The sequence below is a fragment of the Callithrix jacchus genome, chromosome 1, assembly GCF_049354715.1.
Source record: "Callithrix jacchus isolate 240 chromosome 1, calJac240_pri, whole genome shotgun sequence".
Lineage (NCBI taxonomy): Eukaryota > Metazoa > Chordata > Mammalia > Primates > Cebidae > Callithrix > Callithrix jacchus.
This window is the reverse complement of record NC_133502.1, coordinates 184,490,561-184,502,212: the sequence shown is the minus strand read 5'-3', so window position 1 is coordinate 184,502,212 and position 11,652 is coordinate 184,490,561. Positions and strand designations below refer to the sequence as shown.

The 11,652-nt window shown below is 58.9% G+C and overlaps 1 long non-coding RNA gene across 1 annotated transcript; it reads left to right on the top strand.

Annotated features, from left to right (window-relative positions):
• Positions 1-9,569: 9,569 nt before the first annotated feature.
• Positions 9,570-11,156, top strand: LOC103795589 (uncharacterized). Its single transcript, XR_623180.5, has 3 exons — positions 9,570-9,776; positions 9,862-9,944; positions 11,019-11,156. It is a non-coding gene; the product is annotated as an uncharacterized LOC103795589 (long non-coding RNA).
• Positions 11,157-11,652: the final 496 nt, after the last annotated feature.

Below are 11,652 nucleotides of genomic sequence, written 5' to 3'. Positions count from 1 at the left end.
AGACCCCCAGGTGACCTGGCCAGGATAGGGGGTTCTCCTTTTCGGGGCCTTGGTTTTATTGTCTGAGAAGTGGGGCAGCCCCTTCATCTGTCTCACCTGCCACCCAAAAGCAAGGTGCCTCCCTCTTTCCCTTCCCCTCCCCCACCTCCTCCTGGGCCACCTCTGCCCCCAGATGAACAGAGGGACAAGTGCAGGTGGGCAGAGCCAGGCCCAGGGGGTCACCCTTCTGTCAGCTCTGGGGCTGATGTCTTGGGGTTCAGGGTGCATGGCCAGCCCCACTCCCCTTTGCTTCTGTACTGTATCCACAGGGACAGTCTGAGTGCTCTGTAATCTGTATCCCCTAGACCTGCGGTCCTGCCGGGCCCTTGATGGGTGCCTCCAATGTCTGGAAACCCTTTCCTCTGGATGCCCCCACGGTGGGCTCCTCACTTCCTGCAATCCTGTGAGGGTTAGGGGCCATCCCTGGTCACCTTATGGGCACCCCTCCCTGGCCTCCATTCCCCTTCTGCAGGGCTTATGGCACTTGCTTTTCCTGTGGGAAGTGGTAGGTTTATTGGTCAGGGCTTCATGGCCACGTTCCCAGAAGAGGATCCCCTGGCACCAGCATGGGGCAGCCTCTGGCATCTTAAATGGATGGATGTGGTTTCCAAATGGGTCCCCTGGATGGTAGGGTCCTTGTGGCAATGGGGATGCGGGCTTGGGATCACCCTGAGCCATTGCCTTCTGCAGGAGCCACATCACCACACTGTCCCCACCAGGAATGCCCAAGGGGTCTGTTCCCCGGTGGAGGCCAGGGAGCATGGAGCATTCTCGTTCCCATCCCACTGCCAAGCCCAGCCCCAGGCCTCCAGGGTAAGTACATCGGACCCAGCTTGCCTGGAGGAGGAGCAGAGCTCCCAGCTGTAGACGGCCCACACTCTCCGGTGGAGAGACCTGGCTTCCTGCACATACAGCACAGACTCAAGTGCAGAGAATGCAGGGACCCAGGTGTACACGGCCTCATGCAGCAATGGCACACTGGCCATGTCCGGCATTTGTGGTCTGCAGGCCTCAGCTGTTGCTGGCTGCCCAGCCCCACTCCACCAGGCCGACCCTGCCCTAGACAAGTGGCACGTGCCCTCCACACCTGGTCTGTTCGTCCACCTACACTCGGTGGACTCAAGTGTCCAGGTACCTGCCTGGCTGGTGGGGAGCTTGGTGAGGACAGACAGCTTGGATGCACACCTTCGATCCCAAATACCCCACCCAGGTGGGTCCCAGGCCTCCCCAGTAGCCAGGACTGCTGAGGCCTGGGCAGCCCAGTGAGGGCAGGGAGGGTTGTGGAGAGTGCCCCAGCTCACTGCAGGAATCCCGCCACTCTGGGAAGTGCTGAGTTAGCCCTGGTTTTCCAAAGAGGAGGGGGAGTCAGGCACTGGCTGCCGATGCCATCCCCTGTCCCCCTTCCCCCATGCCACATCCTTTGGGCTGGCCGCCTTGCCCTTGCAGCCCTGACAAACCAGCTGAGGCATCAGAAGCTTTGCCTCTTCAGTTCTGAATCCTCGGCCTCCCTCTCCCAGCACCCCTTTGTCAGTTTGGACAGGAGGGCGCTGAGTCAGCAGGACCAATGGCTTTGTCCCCGCCCTATGTGGTGTTTCACAAAAGTGTCAGGAGCCCTTGGTGGGGGCGGGGCCAGGGAGGGAGCTGAGCCCGGAGCCCAGGGGCTGGGTTGGAGCCCTGTGATCACCCTCCTCCTGAGCCACTTTGGGTCACTCGTGCCTTCTGGCACCCGTGGGATGGACAGACCCCACTCTGAAGAGGAGATGGAGGCTCCCTCGCTGCCTGTGAGAGAGTAGCCCTGCCTTCACCCACCACCCGGCCTGATTCTGCTGTTACAGAGGGCAGAAGGGCTGGGGGGCATCCAGCCCTGGCCTCATCCACTGCGTGATCTGACTCTGCTGTTACAGAAGGCAGAGGGGAAGGGGCATCCAGCCCTGCCCTTACCCACCGCCCAGTCTGATCCTGCTGTTACAGAGGGACTAGGGGGCATTCAGCCCTGCCCTGTGCATGTCCCACCAGGTGGCCTGTGAGGGGTAGGCTGGCTGGACACACTGTTTGGCAGTGGACACAGCCCTCATGGAGGGGCCATGGCAGGGGTGGGGGAGTTTGGGTTGGGTGCAGGGACCCCTCAGTAGGCAAACAGCCAGGCGAACCAGCAAGGGAACTGGGTCTCTGCCAGGTGCCATTCCCACCTGCCCTTGTGGCCCAGGATGCAGGGATGTCCAGACTGGGCAGAGCGGGCATCCTGAGCTGGGGGCAGGGGCTCTAGATGGGACAGAGCTTCTCACATTTACTGGGCATCTTGTTAGCTCGCAGATCTGGCTCTGGGGGTCTGGCTTGGCCCTGGACTCTGCATTCAACATCCTGGCCACACAGAGTGAGGTCGTAAGGGCATCCCTCCTGCCCAGAGAGGATGGCCCACACTCTCTGGTGAAAAAACTTGGCTTTTTCCTCTTATAGCACAGACTCTCATGCAGAGAATGCATGCACCCAGCTGCAGACAGACCCAGGTATGCACAGACCCAGCTGTAGATGGCCCACACTCTCCGGTGGAGAGACCTGGCTTCCTGCACGTACAGCACAGACTCATGTGCAGAGAATGCAGGGACCCAGGTGTGCACGGCCTCACGCAGCAATGGCACACTGGCTACGTCTGGCATTTGTGGTCTGCAGGCCTCATCCAGATCGGGGTGCTCTGGGCTTTCCTCAGCTTCCCTTTGCTGGGCTCATGGGAGCGCAGGGATGGGGGCATCCTCACCGCCCACCTGAGAGGCATCCATAGTCCTCGAGGGAGATGTGCCCACATGCCGCCCCCTTACCAACACCCGGGTTTTCAAATGGTTTCCCTTTTTGCCAGATGGATCCGTGTTAAAAAAAAGCTTCCTCTGACCTGCGTGGTAGCAAATCCCAGTCAGCCGTTGCACTCCCACGCCCACAGCCATCCTGCGCCTGCCACAGCCACAGCATGCCAACTTAGCCCAGGCGCTGGCCAGAGGGCAGGAAGCTGATGGCAGCATCCCTCCTCCACTGTAACAGTGGCTGTGACAGAAAGGTCCCCAGGCCTGAGCACAGAGGGGCTGGTGCCTGTGCCTCCCTAGAGCGGCAGGGCTGGTGGCCTTGGTTCTTGACAGTGCCAGGGGAACCTGTGGAGCTTCCTCCTGCTCCTCCTGGTTCTCTGTGTGCCCACCCCACCCAGCTCCAGCTCCTTGCACCCAGGGGAGGAGGAATGGGGGTCGCCTCTCATCGGAGTCCCTGGCTTGGGAGCCACTATGGTCAGTAGGGAAGCTTTGAGGGGATATTGCATTGGCGTTAAAACTCAGGGCTCCCTCTAATGGGACAGAGGAGGAGACACTCGGAGACCCCCATCACCCCACCCACAGGTGTGGTCACCCATGAATGCCTGGATAGTCCCGGGGGTCCCCCAGCTACACAGGCACCCCCAAGTTGCTGCAGCTTCTGGGAGCACTACCTGAGCGTGCAGGTGGTGGTGCCAGGCCTAGAGCTGAATGGCAGGGGTCTTGGGGTCTTGGGCAGGCCACCCCTCTCCTCACCCACCTGAAGTAGGCTGAATGTGAATGTCCCTGCCAGCCCTGAGGGGCTTCTGGTCTGTCCCTCCACACAAGCTCCAGGAACCACGGGGCCCAAGGCGATCACAGCCTCAGGATCAGCACCCCCGCCCCTTCCTGTGCCCCCGAGGCAGTGGTCCAAGCAGACCCAGAAACAGCATACATGGAGCAGACTCTTGGGTTGGCCATGTGGAAACTCCAACAGCCTTCAGCCCCAGGCTGGAGCATGCAGTAGGAGGTGGCCAGCCAGCTCCATGCTGGGCAGTAGGAAGTGGCCAGCCAGCTCCATGCTGGGCCACAGCCGAGGGGAGCAGCAGGGACTGCAGGAATGAAGGCAATGGCCGGGGACAGGCAAGGCTCTGGTGGGACTCGATGGGAAGGAAATCCCATCACTCTGACCCTCTCTGAATACGTACCAAGCCCCCCTGTCAGATGCAGATGAGCCAGGAGCGTACGCCGCTCCCGAGTGGGAATGCATCAGTGAGTGATGAGGCCTGAGCGCTCAGGCCATTTAGCTGTCACTGGGCGGCAGAGAGGCCGGCGGTGCGCTCTGTATTGTTCGGTTTGATGGTGCATTCATACCGAGCTCCGTCTGCTAAAACAGCATTCCTGGAATGGAGCGGAAGGCGGGACTCATTGGAATGGAAATCAATTTGATTAGAGAGCAGTCAGTTACCGCTAGGACCGCAGCTGTGATCCGGGCAGAGAACCAGCTCCGCAAAAATACATAGGACTTTCCGGGGAAATGCTGCAGAGAGGAGCCAGAGGGGGCCAGGAGGCTGCACAGCCATGCCCAGGGCGGTGCTGGGCCAGGCCTTGGCTGGGAGGCGTGGGGGTCCCTGGGATACTTGCTTCTCATTTGGCCTTGGCGTGAAGCTCAGCTCCCCTCAGCCTCAGTGTTCACCTCTGTAAAATGGGATGACACTGGTGCCCACCAGCAAGGTATGGGGGCTCAAAGTGGCCATTTTTACAAAGCTCACAGTAGAACACCCCAGGAAACGCCTGGCCAGGTGGGCTCTGCTCAGGCCCGGTAGAGGCTCAGCTGCCTGACACACGCTCGGCCCCAGGAAGGATTTCACTGGGGGACTCTGTGCCAAAAACCGAGAAAGAGCTAGATCCAAACAGCATAATTACCCAAGACGGGCAGGTTGAGCGGAGAGGATTGTGAAGGGCAATGGGCCTGGGCGTACATCCCAGCCACCCTGGGCCTCTGTGTCCTTCTCTGTGAGGCAACGACCAGGTCCCCGGTTGGCTAGGGAGGACTGATCACAGAAACTTCCCTTCTGTTCCTCCTGTGCGGAGACCCAGAACATGGAGGGTGGGAGGCCACAGCCTTTGCCCCACACGGAGGCTGGTACCGTTCTGTGCCACCTTTTCCCTCATGGGCTCTGGTCAGGGATGCAGGCCTCTCCCTGTCCCCTACTCCTGTCTTGCAACAGAGTCAAATAGTGCCCCAGGTGGTGCTGTGGAGAGGGAGGGTGAACTGCAGCACCTCGTGGGCCCCGGACCTTCCTCGGCCATCACAACAAGGGGCGCCTGGGCAGAGGCAGCACCTGACGTATGATGGTAGGGGCGAAGAAAGGATGGGGGACTAGAGATTCGCCCCTTCCTCCCCTTCAGCTGACTGCCCTTGTGCAGTGAGCAACCTGCACACATGTGCATGGTGGCCTAGCAGTAGGGAGCCAGGTGGGCCTGAGACCAGGTCCCAGCTCCATCTCCTGTCCGGGAGATTTCAGAGTCACTTAACTTATCTAAGATTTTGTAAAATAGGGTAACAATTGCCAACCTACAGCTATGTCACAGAAATTAGAAACCACTCATCCGTTCAGTATTTATTGAGAAGCTACTGTGTGAACCGAACTCAGTGGCTGATACATTGCAGATGTCCCACAGAACCTGCAATTTTCATGATTTTCATGGGCTGAGCCAAGAATGAAGTATCCACCTGGAGCATCAGGTCAGACCAGCTGCTGCTGCAAAGTCAAGACAGGCGTGACGGCCCAGCATGGGCTCGAACAGCTCAGCAGAGCCCTGGGGCTGGAAGTGCCCTCAGCCGTCCATCAGAGTCCCTTTGGCCCTGCTCACTGGGTGCCAGCACATGCAGGCGGCAGAGCAGGCTTGTGGGTCACCACAGTGACAGAGCCGGGACATGCCCTTGGCAAAGTGAACCCCATCCCTCCCTTGTGCTTCCTCTCATGCTGCAGACCAGAACATGTGTCTTCCAGAGACTCAAAAGCTCATGGTCAGTGAAGATGGCAAATGGTACACTCAGACCCAGTGGAAACAGGGCTCAAGAAGTTAAACACAGGGCCAGGTGCAGTGACTCACGCCTGTAAGCCCAGCACTTTGGGAGGCTGAGGCGGGCGGATCACGAGGTCAGGAGATCAAGACCAGCCTGACCAACATGGTGAAACTCTGTCTCTACTAAAAATACAAAAATCAGCTGGGCATGGTGCTATGCGCCTGTAATCCCAGCTACTCAGGAGGCTGAGGCAGGAGAATTGCTTGAATAGGGAGGTAGAAGTTGTAGTGAGCCGAGATCACGCCATTGCACTCCAGCCTGGGCGACAGAGCAAGACTCTGTCAAAAAAAAAACAAAAACAAAAACCTCCGGGCTGTGCACCTGAGACAGCCCAGAGACAGCCGAGATCGGAGAGTAATCCCAGCGTGTGCACGCATGTTGACAGCCACAGCGGAGACGACCCTTGGAAACATGCGGCTAAGTGAGGGGAAACCTCACAGAAGACAGGGCTGACTCCACTGATACGAGGCCCCGAGCAGACAACTCGGCAGAGACAGACGCTGGACGGGGCGGCCAGGACCTGGGGGCCTCGGCCAGGGAGCTGCGGGGGTAGCTGGAAAACGGATAGTGGGGAGGGCTTGCCAGGAGCAGGCAGAGGGCAGCAGGGAGGTGTGGGGGTGGCTGCTGAATGGGGTCAGGCTTTCCTTTTGGGGAGGATTCTGGAACTAGATAGTGGTGTACGTTGTACAATAATATTATGAATGTACTGAATGCCACTGGATTATACAGTTTGCAATGGTTACAATGATAAAGTGTATTTTGTGTATTTTACCACAATTTTTAAAAAGCTAAAAACACGGCTGGGCATGGTGGCTCTCGCCTGTAATCCCAGCACTTTGGGAGGCCGAGGCGGGTGGATCACAAGGTCAAGAGATCCAGACCATCCTGGTCAACATGGTGAAACCCTGTCTCTACTAAAAATACAAAAATTAGCTGGGCATGGTGGCGCGTGCCTGTAATCCCAGCTACTCGGGAGGCTGAGGCAGGAGAATTGCCTGAACCCAGGAGGCAGAGGTTGCGGTGAGCCGAGATGGCACCATTGCACTCCAGCCTGGGTAACAAGAGCGAAACTCCAACTCAAAAGAAAAAAAAAGCTAAAAACACACCTCACGGCTAGTGACTGGCAGAGCTGAGATGGAAAATGAATCAGGCCGCTGCAGCTGTGCCCCTCCCCCCACCCCATCCTGTGTCGGGACCTGGTGCTGGGAGGCTCAGCTGGGCCGGGTGCCCTCAGCAGGGCTGGCTTTGAGTGGGATCTGGCATGCCTGGGCTTGCACATGGGCAGGTGGGCGGTGGCCCCAGCACAGGGATGAGCCGTGGCTCTGCCCCAGCTCCGTTTACCTCCATGGTGAAGAGGCTCAGGGGCACCACCTCCCAGATCTTCAAATTCATCCTGCAGAGGATGGCATGGTGAGGGGTTAGCCTGGACTGAGAGTCCAGCCCACGGGACGTTATTGGTCACAGGGGGAGCCAGGGTGACAGGAACGTTGTTGGTCACAGGGAGGAGCTGGGGTGTCAGGAGCTGGCCCAAGGCCAAGGGCTCCCTGGTAGAGGAGTGGCTGTCCCTGGGTACTCTGGGCCCAGGCAGGGCCGCCTGCCCTCCCTCCCAGGTCAGGGGTGGTCTCAGCCAGGAGGGGCCACAGATGGTGGGGTTGGCAGCCAGCCAGCAGGCAGGGAGGAGAGCCCGAAGACCCCTGCCCTTTCAAGCTATCAGACAAAGATGCTGGGCTGACCCCTCCTGGGCCCTTGCAGCCCCGTGGCCCCTTTACAGAGAAGGCAAGGGAGCTGTCCCAGGCCGCAATGATGCTTGGGGAAGCATTTTGAGTCAGAGCATTTCTCTAAGCACCCAGGGCTGGTAGCTCAGAGTCCAGGGTGCAGGGTGAGGGTCCCTGCCGAAGCAGCCATAGGTACCAGTGAGTTCACAGGGAAGGAACTCCGGGGGTCACCTCTCAGCCCTGGCTCCTGTCAGATCAGGGAGGAGGCAGAGGGCGGTGGTTAGGATGTCAGGGGAAGTCTTCACACTGGAGATGCCGAGGAGCAGGCTCTGCAGGGTGTCCAGGACTCAGGAGGGAAGGGCGGGCAGGCGGAGGCATGGCCTGAACCCAGGTGGGATGCTCAGAGCCCCGGCCTGCTGCAGCCCCACCGAGGGGAGGAGGGCCAGGCCGACACGGAGCTCCTGCAGCCTCGAGTGCTGGGTCAGGAGCAGACTCGTCTCCCACCTAGCTCTGCAGTGTCTGGGAGCTGCCGCCCATAGAGAGCAGCCAGGCAAGCCGGACCTGCAGCCGCAGGAGTGGCACGCGCTTCTCCGCTGCCGCCCTGAGTTATGTGCTGGCTGCTTTTGCATTTAGAGAGCGGAGCAGATGGTGGGCACAGTAACACTTTAAATTAAGGATTCCAAATACACATTAAATTTAGATTTAATAAGACAGTTATTGTTTGGAAATCAGGCCCACTGATTATTTTTGAATACTGGAGTCTGATCACCTATAGCACCGATGGTGGGATATCCACGGACAACGTGGTGGGGGAGGTGGCAGCTTCTCCAGCAAAGCCCCCAAGGCCCACACCCTCCTGCTCCAAGGCCTGCTCCTCCGCTCCTTCCTCAGGGCCCAGGAGGCCAGCGAGGAGGGGAGCATCACCATGGCTGCTCAGGGCTGAGCCCCCACGGCCTGGAGCTGTCCTTGGTGGCCTGGCAGATGCCCCAGAACCCATCGGAAGCCTCCGGTTTTGTCTATTTTGCAGGAAAGGAAAGCAAAGCTCAGAGGGGAGGAGCCATGTGGCCCAGTCTGCTCTTTTTTTTTAATGAGACTTTAATACTGTATTAATTACTTAATACACAGTATTACTTTTATAAATAATATTGATTTTTAAAAAAATTTATTTATTTTACTTTAGGCGCATACTATATCTGGCATTTCTCCCCATGTTATCCCTCCCCACCTTCCGCTCCCTCCCCATCTCCCATTGTCTCTCCCCTACCCCCCCAAACTGTGTGTGATGCTCCTCTCCCTGAGTCTATTGGACTGGCTGGGAGAGGGACCCGGTTCTTCGAGGTCACACCCATCTGTAGGGTGGAGCCTGGGCCTGGGAGCGGAGCCTGCTGCCACTGGACACCCCGGGCCTCAGGGACAAGCTTGAGGCCTAAATCCCCAGCCTCTCCCAGCAGGTCCAGGTTGGGGCTTCTTCCATGTCTCACAAGAGAAAAGCCTCCGGGCGAGGGCAGTGGGGAAAGGGGGCGGGGTACTTCACAGCCACAGCCCCTCCCCCAGCAGCAGCCTCCTGGTGCTCCTGGTGGGTGGGGCAGCTCGGGAAGCGGGGATTCCGGGAGCTGGCCAGCCCCCACTTCCCGAAGGCCAGCTCCATTTCCCAGAGCCCAGCCCATCTCAGCCCCCACCACCCCAACTTCCCCTCAAACCAGGGGCTGGAAGCTGCTAAGTGTTCAAACCCTCTCTTATGGCCGTGATAAATCTGGTCTTTTTGTTCCTCCAGAAAAAGAAGGGCGGGGGCCGTCAAGTCTCCAGACCGGACGAAGCCCTCGCCCTCGCAGCTGCCAGCAGAGCCACGCCCGCCCTCCTGGCCGGCCGCAGTTCCTGTAACCCGCTGCGTTGTTCGTAATCGCTGCTTGGCAGACATTTATCACCCGATCCTGGGAGTGGAGAAGCCTCAGTGTGGCTGGTGGCCTGCCCGAGGGCTGGGCTGCCCCAGGAGCCGCACGGCTTCTCTGTGCCTGGCCCAAGGCCCTGCAGGTGCCCAGCAAGGCAAGGACACCCTAGCCTGGGCCGGAGGCTGGGGTGCTAGATGTGTCTGGGGCCTGTGGAGCGCCTCGCCAGGAGCCACCTGCCACCTGCAGAGGCCAGAGACCCCTCAACCAGGTAAAGCCCTGCTTTCCTCCCGGAAGGGGCACTGGCCTGGGGCCAGGCTCAGCGCTTTCCTCTGAACCTCTTTGTCACCTCCAAGACAGGACCTTGGGATGAAGGAGCCAAGAGAGCCCAGAGGGAGGTGCTGCCCTCTGTGAGAACATCAGGACCCCCAGGGCAGGGGTGAGCCGTGATGGGGGGTCTCCCCTGTGACCAGTTGAGCTCCAAGGGTCTGTCCCTCAGCCCCTGGCTAGGGAAGCTAGGGGGAACATATAAAAATACTTAACACCTAATGAAATTCACATTTCATATTAACCACAAATCAATTTCTAGTATATGTCCCATCCAATTTGGGGATATATTTGTATTTTAAAAACTGTTTATTTGAAATCAAAACTTAGGTGGGTGTTCTGTGCTTTTCTGGTGAGCTTCCCTTACCCCATGGGGTCTCCCCACCAGCTCTGCTCCCCTCCAGAACCACCCCCCATCCTGCCTGGTCCTCCCCCTGGTCTCTGCCTTGCAGCCTTGGCCACCCTGGTCCCTCTCCTGAGAACACCTTCCCTTTTGTCCTGGCCGCCCCAGGAAGGAGTCTCTTCGTACAGGATGTTGCTGGTGACGCTTATTCATGTGACAATGCACTCCCAACTCCAAAGACGTCCTCGTTGACAGCCCCCGTCCTGTTTTCCAAGAACTCCTGTTTGTTTGTCCTTTATTTATACTTTCGGACAGGGTCTTACTCTGTCGCCCAGGCTGGTGCAGTGGCTCCATCTCCCAGCTCGCCCCAGCCTCCGCCTCTGGAACTCAAGCGATTCTCCCAACTTAGCCTCCCAAGTAGCTGAGACCACAGGTGTGCTCTACCACACCCAGCTAATTTTTACAAATTTATTTGGTAGAGATGGGGGTCTCACTATGTTACCTGGCCTGGTCCCAAACTCCTGAGCTCAAGCAATCTGCCCACCTCAGCCTCCCAAAGTGCTGGAATTACAGGGGTGAGCCACGGTGGCCTGGACTCGTGTTTTGAGATGGGTGTCTTCCACTTGCTTTGCACACAGGGGCTCAGGACTGTGCCTGCCCTGCCGTCCTCCTGGGTTGGGCATCAAGCTGCCCCTGCATCCCTGCCCATCACGGCCCAAGAGCTGGATGTCACTGGCTCCCGGAGCCTCCATTTCCTGGTTTATAAAGGGAGAGGGCAGTGCTGGCCTGAAAACTTGTCTTCCAGTGACAGTGGCAGATGACACCTCTCCCTGCTTTTCTCAGGGAATGGTGGCAGCGCGTGGAGTCACGGGGAACACAGGAGAAGGAGGCCCAGAATGCCCAGAACAGAGGGACCTGCATGTCCAGACCCTACCAGAATCACAGGCACAGGCCACCAAAGAGGCTGGACGAAAACCCTGGGAGGTGGCAGTGGCCTGCCTCCACCCCAGGCGGATCCCAGGGCTGAGGTCTGTGCCCTGACATGGGAGCTTGGGGAAGCGGTGGGGGGGCCCCTGCCACCAGGCAGAGGCGCACAGCAGAGAGGGCCCCCCATACAGGGGCGCCCCGAAACTGGCAGGACGAGGGAGGAGGACAGGCCTCTGTATGCGGCATCTCTGGGTTCTTGGGGAGATCAAACAGGACAGGGTGATGATGACTGACCTCAAGGCAGGGGAGAAGAGAGGAGAGAGGGAAGGGAGAGGAGGGCAGGGCAGGAGGGGAGGGGCCAAAGAGGGGTGTGGAGAGGGGAGGGTGTGGAGAGGGCAGGCTGGGGAGCTGCTGCACCTGCAGGGGCCAGAGACTGAGAGGGTGGCTCTGGTGCTGGCTCTCTGCTCCCCATGCCACCCTCCGAGGTGACCGGCAGTGCCATCTGCACCACAAAACAGCTCCGTGCATGCTTTGTGGGTGTGTTTCCTGA